Below are 17,913 nucleotides of genomic sequence, written 5' to 3' on the forward strand. Positions count from 1 at the left end.
TAATATATTCATTGCACTATTTTTGCTTGGGCACTCCGTGTCGTCGATCCACACCTTTACTTCTATATCTGTGACTTTTGATAATGCGACCTATAGTTGCCCAATGCAGAGGACTTGCTTGCGAACATAAAGGAACAACTTTTTAGGGATTGACCGTAGCTTTTATCTATTCCCATTGCGACACTAACTCATGGAGCATATTCCCGCCTTTTCAGCACGAAGGGCAATTTTTTGAGTATCAATCTGACTAAGCATGTTTTTATCTACTGATGTTGGACATCTATGGGACGCTTGAGGCCTACCAGTGATGCTCACTAAATGCAAATACTCAGCAATACCAGAAAGAAGATAAGTGTTCTTATTTGGTGTACATGATTGATATGCATTTAGTTATAGGATAAACTGGTTGGTATGCATTTATTTATTGATGTACATGATCAATATGATAATTTGCTGCCATATTTACAAGACACCTTTCTTCCATTATACTTCCAGACATATCACAATTTCTCGTATTTTTCTTTGGTCAAAATTTTTTAAGACCACAAACTGAACAAAGAAAAGGAACTAATGAATTTTACTGGTATCCAGGGTTTGTAATGTGCTTGTTTATTTGTTTGTTATCTGCCATGTTCATAATAGCATGCATGCTTGTATTGCCATAAGATGTGCTTCAAAAAATCATGTGTTCAGATTTGCATGCATAATGAACGATAAAACATACTTTCGATACTATACATCAACCAAACTTGATCCTAATATAACAACTTTTATACCTTAAGATAAGCTAATGATCCTGAATCGTTCATACCTAGAGGAACTCACCTCCTTGATGTTGTTTGCTTACACAAGGTTCTCCTTGTGAAATTTTCCTCCAGGTCTGGCTGTTGTGATGGCCGAAGGGAAAGCAAGGAGGGGGACGAGGAATGGCAGAGGAGGTTAACATATAAGGTTAGGCCATGCGAAGGATAACTGGATAGCATAACATGGCTTAAAAACTATCTACCATATATGCCTGTAAGGTGCAATTCTATTTCCTTTTTCAAACTAAAGGTTACCTGGGAATAAATTAGAAAATAGTACAAAATCAGAACTTACTAAAGACCTAAATTTTTGTATTATTTAAATAAATGACTTTTAATTGCTTGAATGCCAAGTTTAACTACAGCAAAAATGAATTCACGACATGCACACTGATCTTTTTCCTGCTTAGCTATTTTTGTAATATTACTTAATTTCATATTTTTGTAGTAATGTACAGTCTACAAATACTTTGTGCAGTTGTAATATATGAGAGATCACACAAGTTCGATGAATGATCTCAATTCCATATTTTACATGATTTCCCAATGCCAAAGGTAACCAATACTAATACTGGATGCATGAAAACACCTTGCCATACATGTTATTAGTGAACCAACACTAACAAATATTTTTTTAGGAAGTAGCCAATATATAACTGGTGGTGGCAGTACAATACATATATACTGGATAGGTCCAGGCAATATGTAAAACTGAGAAAGAACGAGAGCTCTAGGTATGCTGTTATTGCTCATCACATGCCATATTGCTCATCAAATACAAAACTGGAATGTTCAGTATTCCTTTTTCACGAGCTCTTAACTATTCCACTCAATCATATATATTTATAGCATAAATATGATCTTCTATGAGGTGTGCGCATTTTGATACTTGTTAGCACTGTGGTTGTCAATGGATGTTTGGTTGTTTATTTGTAGATGGAACTATTGTGGGGTATGGAAAATGTTTTTTAGTTTTTGAGCTAAGCAACTACTACTTTAATTAAGGTAGTTATGGATTAGTTCACACATAGGAAATTGATATGTTGCAGTGTTTACCAGGCATGGCGTGGTTTGCCAGGTCGTCACCAAGTCCCCAACGCTGTCACCGGCCGGACCTACGACTATACTAAGATGAGTCTTCATCTCTAAAAGCTTCTGTAAACTATATAATGGATCTATTATTCTAACCAGCAATGAATTTAAGTAGCAATTTCGTTTCTCGATGGTTAGTTGTATAATTGCCTGCCAACACTGACACTAATTGCCACTCAACCATGACCATCAATTTAATTTGACTTATTAATTTTGATACAACAAAAATTACTTCAACTTGCCATGTGGAAAATCCAGTTAGAGCATATCCATGTGTATGTTTCCTATGAATGGTACGGGATTTACAAACTTAAAAGATACTACATATTTGACAAATATTTTTAACCAAAAATGTTTGAATTATTTGTTCTGATATGGATGTTTGACTGATTGCAATGATGATTGTTCGTAGTTTTTTCGAACTGTGTAAGCATAGATTTACATTTTGTAGACCCGGTGCAACGCACAGGGATTTTATTACATGAAAGGACTTATTATCCTGACAGTCATAATTTCAAGATTTTCATAAGTGTTTGTTTATTTGTTTGTTGTCTGCCATGTTAAGAATTGCATGCATGCTTTTATTGATATAAAATGTGCTTCAGAAAATCACGTGTTATGAATCCATGCTATAATTTTGAAGGTGAACATACAGAAAATGCAAGATAAAACATACTAATATAACAACTATTACAATTTTAGAGAAGATAAAGATCCAGAATTGTTCGTACCTAGAGGAACTCGCCTTCTAGATGGTCCTTGCTTACACAAGGTACTCCTTGGGTAATTTTCCTCCAGGTCTGCTGTTGTGATGGCCGAACGAACAGCAAGGAGGGGGAGGACGGATGGCAGACAAGGTTAACATATATAGGTAGGACATGCGGAGAATAACTGGGTAGCAGATCATGGCTGAATATAGTTATACCATATATAACCTTGTTTTCTACCATATATACCATTGTTGATGGTGCAGATCTGTTTCCTTTTTCCATCAAATGCACACCTGTTAATAAATAATAAAAGATGTAAAAATCATATCTTACTAAATAATTAAATTATTGTAATAATTAAATAAAAAGATTTTCATTGCTTGCATGCCAAAGTTTAGCTACAGCAAAAATAAATTCACGCCATGCACAATAATCATTTTCCTGCTTAGATACTTTTGTATGATTTAACAGTTTGTACTAATACTTCATTCCATATTATGGTAGTAATGTACAGTCTCAATTTACTTTTTGCAGTTGTAATATCTGAGAGACCACACAAGTTCGATGAATTCTTTCAATTCGAGTTTCTCCATGGTTTCCCAATGCCAAAGGTAACCAATACTAATTCTGGATGCATGAAATCAACTAATTATTTTAGCGCTGATGTTGATCAGTAGGCATTGACATGATAAGTACATATAGTTATTTTTGCCAAATATAATTCATGACTTTATGGAACTTTTGCAATATCGTGTATGGACTTTACTATTTAGGGCTGCCCGTGCGTTAATGTGGGAGTTGTAGTAATTATACAAGTACAGTAAGCTATACTTCTGCTACGTACTATACATGGAATAAAACTTGCATTCACTGCTATAATTCAACATTTGTTGTGAGCCTAGGACCACATACAACAACTTAATATTGCATCAAGTTGAGAACTACCTAGAAAGCTATAAAATTTTGCAACAAAAAGGCACCAACTCTCTATCTTCTGCCACATAGAGGTCCCCAAGACCACCTGAACTTTCAATCAAATGGATGATAAATCACTACACATCAACATTAGCTACAACATATATGGTGTACAAACCAAACTGAGACTTGTGAGGGAGACAAAAAGATCGAGTTTAATCATGGTCCCACATATACCTAGTTTTCCTTGCTATCGTTATTTCGATCGGTGCACACAAGTAGTCAGGAATTAACTTTCATAGACAGAGGAATTAGCAGGAAGACACAGAGGATTAGTACAGGTTGCACAGTATATTCTCTGAAACACAAGAGAAAGCACAACCAGCTTCCTCTTCCCAGCGCTAAAGCCGCCAACCCCTCTAATCCTCCCTGAGCAGGGCAGATCAAAGCCGGCACCAAGACAATACGCCTGCTTCAAGCCATTAAAGGAAACCACTCTCCATACTCGGGCGCAGTCGTGCCCCTGCACACCAAGGCACCGTAAGCGTACAGCAGGCCGACCGCGCGCTCCTGCCATTTACTATCTCACCGCGCTGCCGACGGAACAAAGCCTGTCAGAGGCAGTGGCTGAATTTATCTTCACATGCACCATGAAGCATGGCTAAGACCTACTCTCGACCCAAATGCCGAATCCACTACATCGGCTTCTTGCTCGTTATCTTATTCCTTACAGTATTCATGCACATCTTAAATTCTTATCATGGCAGAGGTAACAGCAAAGGGCTAGGTAGAGGCGCATGGTACCGGCAATCGAGTGGTATAGGATAATGGAGGAAGATGGATAACTCCTGATGCGTCACCCCCGCCCCATCAACGACCGATCGCATACATAAGACACGCATGAACTATATCTAACCCACGTCCGCCTCCACATCCTTCTTCGTTTTGCCGTAGGCGACCTGAGAGCTGGGGGCGAGAGTTAGCTGTGGTTGGAGGCGCTGGAAACCAGTGGGGGTTTTGAGGGACAGAGCTACGTGAGGGAGAGGGGCACGGGGATATCGGCAGAATTTTTCGTGAATGGAGCGTGGCACGAGGGGGGAATATTCGTCCGCTCGGCAGAGTATAGTCCGTCAGTTAAATGCTACGTGCAATCATAACCTCCATTTTAGGCTGTTAGATAATCTGGTGGACCAAATTAATCTTGGTACACATAATGGGGTGGTCATAGAAAAGAAAATGTTCATTTGGTTAAGAGTAGTATAGATATTAACACAATTCGAGGCGCAATGCTGCTGCCGAAGGATGTAAATATCCTGTGCACACACATGCATTTGCCTAGTTTAGGAAAAACATTAAACCCTAGCGACTCATCTCATATAGCGTCAAGCAGTATTACCCATGTACAGCTTGCACAGATGGGGCTAACGGCTCATTCATGGCAAACAACCGAATGATTCATTCAGGACGTTGCAACAAAATCAATTAATAATCCAACAATATGGTAATAAAACCAAACTTCAATAATACCAAAACACCATAAAGTTTGAATACTTTGATAATACCAAAAAATCCTAAAATTTGTGAACATACGTCTATAGAAGACCCCATACAGTTATTATCTAAGTATTCATATCAAATAATAATAATTGTCAAATCGATGCAAAACAGATCTGAATTATAGAAAAATATTATTGGCATATCTGCATGCATCAGTCCATCTTCAATTGCTTACAACCCTCAGAGCCGCTCTAATCTCTGGCGGGATGTTTGCAGCAACTTCATTGTCTTTGAACATTAACATCTGGACCGTAACATGCTGTCTGAGCTGAATTGGATCCTAGGAAAGGCGCAAAAACTCAACCATTTAATAAACTGGTTGGATAATAATTAGCAAACATCAACTCATAATTTAAGTACTTACGGTAGTGTTCATCCAGCCCATGCTACGTAAACGACCAATCTGGTGGGCCATCTCCTGTAGCACAAAGAAGCCGGAGTGTTTGCTGCGTCAAAAAAAATATTAAACATTATAATGGTCTGCATCTTATGTATGCGAACTATTTAGTAGATTACCGACGAGCAGAACAGGACATGGACTCTTCTTCCCAATCCATTAATTGTGTGTTCCAATCAGCGATCCTAGTCTGCAACACAGTGTTGAGTTCTTCCTTCAGCAGTGTGATTTCCTTCCTCATCAAAATGTTATGTGTGCTATCTTCAGGATCAAACGTGTTGAAGGATGGATCCATCACGACAACCCTCCTCCTCAGCCGGTTGACTACAAGTAACCCGTACGACGAATCCGAAAGTTTCAACGGTAGTAGATACTGTGGCAGGTCGACACATGTCAATTGCAATTATAATAAGTAAAATTAACCTTAAGAAAGAGCGTGTCTTACAATTATAGACTTGAACACATCATATTTAGGAAGAGGCTGGACCACAACATAGTTAATCAGCATCGTGATACGCTCTTCTAGAGTCATCCAGGAGTACCTCAGGGCCTGTGACTGAGAATGAAACTGCAAGTCGAAATAATGTTTGCTCCCAACCCAGTTGGTGCCTGCGGTCCTCTCTAATTCAGCGCTCGTAAGCTTACGTACAACAAGGTTGAAGCATTTGGGATGAAGTTTTTTATGAAAAAAAGGGTGTCCTGGATCATTCGGAGGGTGATGTCGATCTGGTACGGCCAGGAGCTTCGTATCCATATTGAGCTAGAAAAAAAAATGCCCAACAACGTTTAGGAAAAGACCTTAATGGTCATCTTCTAGTTTAACTTTGTCTATACTAACCTATAAACCGAATTCATGACATTGCACGAGGTCAGATTGTCCTCACCTAGACGTATCTACACGTATCGAATCTATAATCTGTTTTCATGGGCTTTGCATGACATAGTTCATGTAACGTCGGATCCAACTAAAAAAACGTAGACATGTACCTATGAATATTTTAGGATTGCCCATTTAGCTAACTTTCCTTGCTGTGTAAAAGGGTGTTCAAACAAGATTGGTATATAGCAAAATAATGTATAATAAGACAAGTTACTTTAATGTATCTTCGTCTCGAATGCCCATGATACTGTGAAATATGTATTGGAGTGCATCTTCCACGGCGTGCATTGGTGGGGGCAAAAGATCCATGGGCGCAGGCACATCCTCCTGGGGACCGGGAACATCCTCCTGGGCGGCAGGCGCACCCTCTTCGGGTGCGTGCGCAGCGTTCCCAATGATCACCTCCATTGGATAGAAAATTATTAGTTCTTTAGTTCTCGATCGGAAATTGCTGATGGGATATATGTGAACTTGTGTGGGTGGTTAAATAGTAGGCAGATGGAGTTTATCATTTTGTTACCGTGACATCTAATAATTTGGAGAGTTGATATTCCCTTCCAAATTATCAGCGTCGTTTAAATAAAGCAGTTATTCATTTCCATGTATACAATATTTTTACTTGTGGACGGATCTGATCTTAGTCCCAGTATCAGATAATATATTCCTGATTCCATTATTTTAGCACACTTGTTTTGTCAATACAACAGAAAGGGAAATAAAAGAAACTTCCTTTTCCTCCTCCCCGTGGTCGTCTGTATGTACAAGCATTATATCATTATTAGGGTAATCATATCTCTAGATTTAATACGATCTTATTTTTCTATCCCAGACAAATGAAATAATGAGGCTTTATTAACTCATATTAATATATAGACCGATGGATTGCAACAGAGTACGTCTGCTAATAAATCAGATAAGATGTAAGAGATCCAAACATGCTTAAAACAATTTTGTTTCTTTACTATTTCTTTAAGTTACAAAATAGTTTTATGATGTGTAAATTTTTCACGTATAAAAATGCAATATATACAATCTGTGATTTGTATATTAAAATATTAAAGTTGTAACGGTGAAGTAAAAATGAACTGTTTGTTCACTTGTTTTATTACTGAAAAATAATGCTTTGGCCTTTTATTTTTCTGTTTTGGTTTACTGTATATAAATTCATTGTAGTTACCTTTTGATGTTTTGATTTGACAGATTTTATTATGAAGCTAAGCTTCTAGACACACATCTGTTCTGGTTGTTATGTGTATGAATTGACATTAAGCATGAAGCTATTTCGACTGGTATGTCATATTTTCTGCTTTCTTGAACTCGTCGTGCTCATGGCAGCATGGGATTTCCTTGATACTAATATATCGTATTACATATGCCTGTTTTCAGTGTAAGTGTGTTAATTTATCAACAAAACCTTGGTGAATCGACAATCAGGGGGAGCCTTGATGCCTTCTCATGTAAGATTAAGATCCACAACATTATGATAACTTCAGTCCATTACAACATGATAATAGGGTCAAGCTCCACTTTAATTTGCAGGTAAAGCATGCAGGAAATAATTGTTGACTTTGAATAAGCTTTGAATATAAGGTACATACTTTCCATCACCCATAGATTTACGACAAGTGATTTTTCTTTTAACGCTGATGTTGACAAGTAGGCATTGATGTGTTAGGTATATATAGTTCGTATTGCCAATTATGTAGTTCAAGCCTTTACTGTAATAATTGGCCTGATATTTCGAGTTATATGATGCATCGTAAAACAAATGTTTAATAAATCCAAAACAAAAAAAAGTATTCAAACCCATATAGTTCCAGCTCCCCTCATTTTGGATGCTGATCTAAACCAGCCTATGACCTCTTCGTGATTCCAGTTCGATGCTTCCTGGCTTCTAGTGGAGGGTTTAAGGGAATATTCTTTTTACCAAGATTTCTATACTTCTTATCCCTTCACATTTATAGTTTCGGGCCATCAACAAAGCCAAATAATAACCAAGGGGAAGCAACTTCCGTTTTTGAAAGCCAAATAATAAGCAAACTATTAATTACGCCTGATTCTCAGCATCGGATGCATTAAGTGTCACAACACATGGTACCTTAAGGCAGATGGAAGGTGCCCCATATCATTCCATCCGTGCATGTCTATATTATATACGTCCAGTTTCCAGATCGAAAAAAACAGGATATAACTTTCCTTATAATCAAATCCGACTATGTTAGGCCACACCGTTAGATTGGATACTACATTGTATTGAAAACTTTAAGTAATCGTTATCATGTAATCGGAAAGTGGCCCATATCCTTCCATACTTACAAGTTGCCATAAAAAAACTGTAACCATCATGATAAAATGCATAGGCGCCTCTGCGTGGCAACGGGGAAGATATATTGTGTATAGCTTACTTGATAAAAAAAATAAAACAATACTGAGTCTTGTCACAATATAATAGTGCATGAAACACCTAACATTGGCCTTTTATTCGCGCAAAACTTTAAATATCAAGTAATAAACTATAATGCTCATAGTCAGGAGAAAAAAAAGTCGTAAATGAACAACTGAAGCAACTATTGTTTGATATATATATTCCAACTGGAACATAATCTTTACATGTGCGTCATGCGCGCACCATTGTGTTAGGATCGATTAGGCATAAACGAAGGAGGGATAAGATAAGGAGAACATGGACCAGAGGACTCGGGCGGTTGGGGCCAAACATGCGTCGGCGGAGGCATGGGTGCGCGTGTTGTTATACCAGGATCATGCATGTGTTGGGATAGCACGAGGGGAAGAGGACGAAGTCAGTTTTTCGAATAAACTAACAGCTACGTGCGTGTGATATTACCTTTCTTGGCTTGTGTGAAAAAAGAAATGGTGGGGGAGAGACGGGAGAAAGACGACAGCGTAAGACGAAATATTGATCACTGCGTAATATGAAAGTATACATATGTGTAATACATTAATCATAATGCCAAAATGATAATTCTCAATTCAATCCATAACAAAACTATAGAAGCAATTTATTCGCGACATTTGATTATGCATCAGTACATAGTCAGTCATCCAAAACCCTCAAGGATGATCTAATTGAAGCTATGATACTTCTGACGTCCATTGTTCCTACCTTGAACAACACGATTGACGTACGCACGTGTTTCATCAAGTGTCGTCGGACTGGCTTCATGGATATCTACGAAAACAATAAGTGTTATATAGTAGTGACATAGTATTACAGAAAAATTCTATTGAAAACAACTTAAAAATAGAACGCATACCCTACCTTGTAGATAATGATGATCATAATTAATGTTGGGAGAGAAGAAGAATGTGCTCTCCCTCATAGTTTGCAAGCAACGATGCCTCTGATTTACCTGTATATAAGTTACAGCAAACTTCTCGAACAGGTTGTCAGTGCATTGCAAATGCCAGAAGTTAGGCCCAACGTGTTCTTCACGTACACGTAAGAAAATTATCTGCCGTCCATAAACAAATACAAATGTGAGTATCATTGCAGAAATAGAATTGCATAAATAAGCACATGATAAACTCATATTATAATTGGCGCTTACTGAAAGTTCATGAGGCCAATCTCGAGAGAAGGGACGCGGCGCCTATATATTGCATCCCACTTAAATTCTATCTGACCAACATAGGCAAGGATAGCAACCACATCTGCAAAATTTAAATCACAATGAGACTCTGAGTTGTACGGACTAATATGCACAATCAACAAACTAAATGATGCACCCGTGATGGTTTTGTCCTGTAGCTCAAATATTTCTGCGAACTGTGGAAAGCACGGTGGGCAAATTGTCGACGTTATCTGCTGCACCGAGATCGTAACCTCGGTCGTAGAACTTAGCGTGGCGACAAAGTCCATGGCTAGGTACCAGAAATGACCATCTGGCATTTCTGTGGGGTTAAAACCGACGCGATTGAAATCATAGGTCCTACCGGTTTCTAGAACGATGTTGAAACGGATTGCCTGGTTGTTGTATGCAATCGCTTCCATCTTTGTTCCCTAGCATATTATCATGACACATAACAACAATGAGCAAATAAACATATATATCAAAATTGTATTTACAATATATGGGCTATAAACTATTCTTACATGTCGATCGAGTAGTATGCACTGAAGGTACAAGTTTCCCATTCCATTCTCTTTGATGTGAGCCTTCCACATGACCCTAGCTTGAATAATCCAGCAATTATGATAAATGTGTTCCATTTGGACGTGATGAAAATTGATGTTCCTGTGCGTATAAAAAACAAAAGGATCAGGTAAAATGCATTTCCATGTGGATCACAAAATTTAGCAGACAAGCAGCATAACATTCTAGTGGCCAAACACTAATCATGTGAAATTTATACATATTATTCATGTTCTGTCCAGGTGCATTCTTTGCAATCAGTACTATTGCACATGGGATAAATATGGATTTGAAAACATGCAGTACCCAGTGGTTATAAGAAACAACCCCAATGAGATTACAGCCACACCATGAATCTAATAACTTATGGAACTATATAAATGAATGCTAATAAAATAGTAATATACTCAGGTGATTGTGTTAGTGCTTGCTACATCTGGTTTTAACAAATATACAAGATGAAAACAAGTCGACAATAGGTGTTTTGATGGCCAAGCCTATTAATATGTTATAGTGTATCCCATGTGATCCATCTTTTTAGATAAAAGAACAAGTTGCAAAACAATGGTGATGATTTCAATAGAAAAAACCGTTATATAGTGATGGCAAATAGACGTACGAAAAGATTATTATATCTTGCCTGTTCATCGGAGGGGAGATGAGTGTACTGGTGACAGGAGCTGGCGCCGGTGCCACCACCCTCTTAGATGTGATCGATCCGTATGAAATCACCATGGTCGTCATGGAGGAGATGACTTTTGCTGTACAGACAATTAGTGGGCAGCGGGGGTTATTTATATAAGCATGGTGGGCGGCGGGAAAATGAAAAAGTGATGAAAATCCGATTTTGGCTGGCTAGGCCCCCATGGGTGAAATATCTATATTCAGATATGTAATATTCGGCAACCTATTAAATCGGGATGTATTAATAAAGGAAACGTACATAACAAAATCGGTCCATGATATTCGCTACGATTAAAATTATGATCACTTGCCTATGAAAACGCATGTGATTTATCACTTGCCTTTGATAAACATACTTTCATTTTTATGGATATTTATTAACCTTTCTTATATTCACATAAATATATTAATTAAATATAATATATTTATTTTTTCATTAACTTGATGATATATAAAATTTTGATATAGGTATCTGCCCGTGCATAGCTATGGGACAAATGATATATCGTGCCTAACACATAACTTTACAATCATCATCTATATCAAATAATATAATTGCACAACGGGAGAAACCAGTTTATTATTTTTCATCACGACTGTCTAAATGACAAATGAAGGTACAAATAAAGGTGCCAATAGAGAGACGGGAGAGATAGTGTGCATGCGTGCAATTATGACTTTCGGCTAAGAGTTAGCGTGACAAATTATATTATAAAATTAAGCTGTTTTTTTGGTCAGGCTATCGTCGTGTATAATTAGTTTAAGAAATTAGAGCGTAATTAGGGAATTATAAATAAGAATTAAGGGAAAATCAGATTGTCATTGAGCATAGTTAGGACACACATAGCATCCATAAATGAACTGAAAAGCAAACTTTATTATTGTTCAAAGTCCGAAGGGTTACACGGGATGATAAAAGAAACAATCTATCATGTCAACATTACTGTAAATTTGCTTATGCTTCGTCCTTGTCAGCTGGTCCTGGCTTCTTGTCCCTCTCTTGAATAAGCTTCTCGACCAACTTGGAGCTCCATATAAATCTAGTGCATGCTCTCATCAAAAGCTATAAAGAGATTCCTAGTATTACATGGCAGCTAGAAAAGGATACACATTTCGATGAGCATTTAATTATTTGATGCCAGCACAGCAAATAGTAATGGCACGGTCAACTATAAGTCAACCACCCTCAGACCAACCAGCCATCTTCGTGGAATCCTTGCTGTCCCACGCAGGCTTCACATCACACGATGCTCGATATCAGCCTAACACAAGTTCTCATGGACCAGAAAACCATGAAACGATGCTTGCTCCCTGAAGCAATCCTCGTCAGGTCCAAGATTAATGCAGCCTTGTACAAAAATACAGTTTAGAACTGTTTCTGTCTCGTCAATAGTAAACTCATAAACGTAAATGAACCAATGGAATGGAAAAGAATAATATGTAACTTGAATTGAAATGTTAGTTAATTAGTATAGCTGGGTGAAAGTACTGGTAATATAACTTTTGACGAAAATTGCACACTTCAGCAAACAGACATTTGCATTGCCACAAACTACAGAGTCTAATGGGTATTTAAACTTATTAGAAAATGGGATTACACGCACTTTATTAATTATTGAAAGTACATATGCAAAATATAATTTCAAAAGTTGGACAAACTTCCCTTATTCGTGTGTTGGTCTTATAATTCAAACCGTTCTGAATCTTTTAGTTGTGACATATCAGAATAATATGTAAATTTACAGTCAAGCATAGTATCAAATAACCAAAATAAATAAGAACAGGTATGATAACTTGCCTTAATTAAAAAAGACCCTTTGCATGTGCAATGAATTTAGCAGGCCAATCATTAAATCTGGATTACAGCTAACACACTAAATAGTACGCTATGTGACATGTACACTGACATAAAAACAACAATAGTAGAAAAAACATAACAGCGATGATGGTGACAATATGACGGCTGATTATTGAACTGCAGTGCGTATCTTGCGATGATCGGATATACCTCCAGCTATCAAAATAACATATTAAAAAATACATGTAGAAAAACAAATTACATCATGTCTAGACAATCGCATGAGTAATTGCTTTGTCATTACAAAACCTGCCTTGATATTAACGGGTCTTCAACCTGTAAGGACTTCCTTGTAGACGATGTTCTTCATCGAGGTCAGTAAGGACACGCTAGTTCTTTTACGCTTTTTTGGATTGTCCTTATGCTTGTTGGTCTTCTCCTTCGGCTTCTCCTTCTGAATGAGTATCTTTATGTTTCTCTTCGTGGTGGCTCGAGACAAAGCAACATAGAGCTGACCATGTGAGAACACGGGATTGGGTAGGTAGACACCAATAATCGGGATGGTCTGCCCTTGAGCCTTGTTAATGGTCATAGCAAAGCTAAGCCTTATAGGAAATTGTTTTCTCTTAAACTTGAACGGAAACATATCATTTTCAGATGGGCAGAGAGGTATTCGAGGAAGGAAGACCCTCCTGCCAGCGTGTTGTCCAATCACGATTTCTGCATCAATGGTGTTCCTCTTAAAACCTCTAACAACAAGCCTAGTGCCATTACAAAGCCCATTAGCTGGATCAATGTTCCTTAGAAGTATCACAGGGCAGTTCAGCTTTAGTTTTAGAGCATGCGGAGGAAGCCCGTTAGGAGTCAATCCATTAAGAAACTCCTGAGCATAGTACCCATATGGGTCATCCTCCGCACTATCAAAACTATGGTAGATTACTTCATCTCCATGAAAACGCTCTATCATGCGGATGTTTATTTTGTCTACATTGTCGTTAGTTGTGGAAAGGATTGCTCGAGATGTCATGTAACTCGAATCAGCCATGTTGTCCTCTAGACTCGGAGATACATGCTCAATAAGCTTATCCAGGTCGTCAACCTCGCCTGTAGACAGCAGACAAATATCTTCAGGGAGTACTATGCTGCCTTGATCATCAACTTCCTCAGTGCCATTGCCGACCCTTAGCAAGTAATCGGCAAACCACGTGTCATTATGAGCCCTCATGTTGGTGATGAGCCGAAGCTGACGCATGCCCTTCCATAGATGAGAGCTTCGGAGGGTTGCATCAATTATCTGGCGCCGCGACCCCCTTCTGACGACCGGAAGAACCTGCCTAAAGTCCCCGCCAAAAACAACAGTCTTTCCTCCAAAGGGTCGGCCGCGTATTCCCATTATGTCGCGCATGCTATTATCCAATGCCTCAACCGCTTGTCACTTTGTCATGCTGGCCTCGTCCCATATGATCAAGGAGGCCATCCGTAGCAGCTTGGCGGTCCCACTCTGCTTGGTGAAGCTGCACGATGCTCCATCCTCGCAACTCAATGGGATCTTGAACCTGGAGTGGGCAGTCCTGCTGCCAGGCATGATAGAAGCGGCGATGCCGGACGTCGTGGTAGCAATACCAATCTTGCTCTGACTTCTCACCTTGGCAAGCATCGCCCTATATAGGAAGGTCTTACCTGTACCTCCAGGGCCATCAACAAAGAAAACACCCCCATCACCGCGTTCAACAGCCCCTAGTATCTCATCGTATGCGGCCCTCTGCTCCATGTTGAGTGAAGATGCCAATTTTGTGTCATCCATGTCAAACTCAACGGTTGATTCCTCGATAACCTCTCTTGCCTCGCCCTCTGTAGGGTCAAACGCATCATCTATGTTTGGAAGAGCGAAATCAACAATGTCTTTACCCATTGACTGCAACATTCCCCTAATGTCAAGCAACACCATCTGCTCCACCTCGTCAGTGGACGTGCGTGATCGACGATAGTCATCTGACATAGCCTCGAAGTGCCGATCCCATAATCCACGCACATCGCCTGGCTCGCAGTGAACCAAGATGGTTGCGAATAGCCTCCTAAGTGAACATGGCATCGCCCACTGCTCAGCCTCATTAAGAAAGTCGTCGAGCGTGTTGTCTGCCTCGATGAGTCCCAACCTTTCAGCAGCCTCTCTAAAGCTCCCACATAGCACGCCATCCACGGTGAGCAAGTCGTCGAAGGATGTTTTGCCCGTAACATGGTTAAGCAACACCCGCAGGTAGTATCGCTCCCCCTCGGCAGGATTGGCAGACACTATGCGCCCAATTTGAAAACGCTCGACCCGCGGCTTCCAATACTTATTTTTCTTCTGCCACGTAAAGCTTCCGGGAAAATCCTTGTACAATATATGCCTAGCCCAAGGGTGTTCCAGGTTAGCCTTGAAATACTCCGTTAACATGGATTTTGAAGCATTTTCGGAGGCTACAACATTCTTCAAGTTAGCCTGCGCATTGAACGCAACCCTGTGCATATTAGGGAGATGAAGGGGCAACTGCAAGACAGGCGGGTAATTGGCGCAAAGTGGGAAGACAAATATCCTCCACATAGCCTCCGGAGGTGTGACCCACCTAGTGTCAATGTACCTCTTGATCTCATCAATGTTACCATCAGCGTCGGGCTGATCGATGCTGAAAGAAGCCTTATCATGGCCCTTGTAAATGTACTTGTAAAGATATTTCACAACCTTAATGCTAGAGCAGACCTCAACGTTGATGTGGGAATTGAACATCCGCAGTAGGTATGGGTTATAAGGCACAACCCATCTGTTGTCCAGCATCTTCCCTCTGAACTTAGCACGTCTTCCATCGTCTCTCCATCGATACACTGGGTATGAGTCCTTCCCCTGTGTTGTGTTCTCATTGAACGCCCGTGGATATCTGCACTTGCAACCGTTTTCTTGCATGCAAACATTCTTCGGGTTGAGAGCACCACATGGTCCATGCATCATATGCTTTACCACCATTGCATACAATTCCGGATACTTATGCTTGTCTGGGAGCTCCGCGGAAATGAGTCGGTCATACTATTCCGGGACGATAAGCTTATATGTTGAGTCCATGATCAACAAAAAATGTGCGTGGGGGAGGCCCCTTTTTTGGAACTCGACTACGTATACGTAAGCAACTACAACACCCAGGATATGCTTCTTGAACAACATGTACTTCATGTGCTCTAGTTTGCCATGGAACACACGAGCCACAATATCAGGCTGGTCTTGCACCGTCTGACCAGGCAGCAACTCGTTTGTTATCTCGTCCCATTTAGGATTGCAAGTCATGGTGAGGAAGATGTCTGGCTTCTCGTATGTATGGACAATTGCCATGGCATCCATATGTCTCTTCTTCATGTCGCGGTCGCCACCAGGGTATGTACCAGGGAGCACTATTCTAACCCCAACAGCGCTTGCCCGTGTCTCCCCTGAAGTGATGGCATCAACCACTCCTTTATACAAGTCGGCATGAATCTGCGTCTGGTTCTTCCTGTACCACCTCAACCGACAGCTCTCAATCTTAACGTACATGTCAACAGCCCATTGTTGCAGCAGTCGTGCTCCACAGAGTATGGGATTGAAGATTGCAGGCCGTGTCTGCAGCATATAACAGTAGTAGTCTCTGACGGAGACGCACAACCTGCTATTTCCCTTTGCACACGATAGTATATGATCAAAACAATGCTTACCTTTAGAAATAATTCATGTATTGAAACAAAAAGGTACACATATGTCATACCTGCATCCTCATCATCATCTTGGACAAGTTGAGGATGTAGTACAGCCTCCCAAGGAACATTACGTTTAGGTAGTTTCGGATGCCAACCTAGTTCGCCCCTTGGATAGAATAGGGGATAAGACAACGGGTCATATGCTCCGGATGACACGCGTATGCTATGCCTTTCGTTGTTGTTACCATAAAGTGTTATCCTACGGTCAAACCTTTTTGCCAGGTCGCTGCCCTCAACCCAAATTGCAGCAACCTCGGATGACAAAGGTCTATTATATTTTCTTTGATCAAGCCTCTTATCGGTGTTTAGGTCTATCCTATAATCATCAAGGTTCCCCTTGTGTGCACCCAAACTCCTAAATTGCTGGGAGTAAGGGTTCTCTTTAAGTATGTCTACTAACTTCTTCACGACCTCTTGATCTAATTGATTTGTAGTCGCCTTACGATGGGTTATGGTTGGGTCGTCATCATAGAAGTACAACTGCAGATGTTCTGGACGTGAGCTAGGCCCGAACGAATGCACATTGTGATAGATGGTTCCGTGTACCCGGAATGTGTATACCCCAGACTTCATGTTCGTGTAGTTCTCATCAAGGCTGACGCCAAGGGTTGTGAAGGCGAAATGCCAATTGAAGAACCGTATGTTCTCACGAAAATGTCTGGAATCTGCATCCATGCTGGACCATAGCCTCATAAGCTCTGGGATTGGTTCCGATTGTTTAAGCTCGATCTGTCCATTGCGACAGCAGAATCCGTCAGTCTCAGAAACAAACTTTATGGCCTTGCAGTGTTTGCAGTTTGTGTCGAGCTTCAGGATGTGGGTGTGGTCTGGTATGTTTGTGTACACACAGTCTAATGGATCAACCTCGCCAGATATAAAAGACGTCATGCTAGCTTCCTCGTCATCCTCGAATGCGTCATTATCGGATCCTATAGGCATTCGTTGAAACATGATCATGAAAATAATATTGACATATATATACAACTACAATGAAGATCCTAGCCTTCCTAAAATAGACTTGACCATACCTTGGTCACAATACAAGTAGTACTCCTCATCCATCATTTCGGCTGGTGTCGGCTCATCGCCCTTGATGGGCTCTGGGAACACATTGATGTCGTCTACATTATAGTTGAACAGTCAGGGACAAAGACCTGATCCGGT

The 17,913-nt window shown here is 40.0% G+C and overlaps 1 long non-coding RNA gene across 1 annotated transcript; it reads left to right on the forward strand.

The window, feature by feature from the left end:
- The first annotated feature begins 1,887 nt into the window (after positions 1-1,887).
- On the forward strand, positions 1,888-7,815 carry LOC123059415 (uncharacterized). The gene is made up of 4 exons (XR_006427439.1): positions 1,888-2,766; positions 3,140-3,216; positions 7,555-7,643; positions 7,741-7,815. It is a non-coding gene; the product is annotated as an uncharacterized lncRNA (long non-coding RNA).
- Positions 7,816-17,913: the final 10,098 nt, after the last annotated feature.

This window comes from Triticum aestivum, chromosome 3A (genome assembly GCF_018294505.1).
Source record: "Triticum aestivum cultivar Chinese Spring chromosome 3A, IWGSC CS RefSeq v2.1, whole genome shotgun sequence".
In the NCBI taxonomy this organism is placed as follows: Eukaryota; Viridiplantae; Streptophyta; class Magnoliopsida; order Poales; family Poaceae; genus Triticum; species Triticum aestivum.